The sequence below is a fragment of the Palaemon carinicauda genome, chromosome 35 (genome assembly GCF_036898095.1).
Source record: "Palaemon carinicauda isolate YSFRI2023 chromosome 35, ASM3689809v2, whole genome shotgun sequence".
NCBI lineage: Eukaryota > Metazoa > Arthropoda > Malacostraca > Decapoda > Palaemonidae > Palaemon > Palaemon carinicauda.
The window spans coordinates 51,469,159-51,469,970 of record NC_090759.1 but is presented as its reverse complement, the minus strand read 5'-3'; positions in this window follow the sequence as shown (position 1 = coordinate 51,469,970).

The window sequence follows — 812 nt, the reverse complement described above, 5'->3', positions numbered from 1 at the left end:
AGTTATTCTTTCTCTCACCCCTTTGGTCAATAGTGTTTTCTGCTAAATTCTTGTTGACTAACAACACGTAATCTCTCTCTCTGTCTCTCTCTCTCTCTCTCTCTCTCTCTCTCTCTCTCTCTCTCTCTCTCCTCTCTCTCTCTCTCTCTCTCTTATGACAGGTATTTGACGTGAATCTGATGTCGTGTACATGAATTTTAAACCTTTCTGAATTAATATTTTGTAATAAGATTCCGCAATTCATTTACTTCGTCATAATATTTTCATTATACAGATCTAAGGAAACTAAAATAGAATTGAGTAAGAACTTGTAGTAGTCTTGCATAATAAGATGGGTCTTTGAAGAATGATGAGGAGGATACTTATTTTTATGCATTATGTAGAATGAAATTATATACGGTAGGGCATAAATAGTTAAGGGAGGTCATTTACTCCAAGAAATTAAGCAGATGCCTGTAAGGCTTATCATTTAGGCTGTAGTCATTTGCCGTCTTATGGTTGAGCAAGAGCTCATTTGTATTGTGCAAAATAAAACTTTGTCCAAGCAGGAAAAAGGATGTCGCCTGTACCCTTGGTTCTTAGCCTATGAGTTATTTACGCATTACAAAAAAGATGAGGAGGCCAGTGTCAGCTTGCAATATCTTGAAAGGTCATTTACTACTTGTGATTTATCAAAAAGAAACTTACTCATTGAATTCGAAAAGTGATCATTAATAATAGAGCGAGAAGCCTCTTTAAGCTTAGAAAATTCCAGTTCCCATATTAGAGGGGGATACATAGGAAGACCAATATCAATGATTAATGTTGTTATA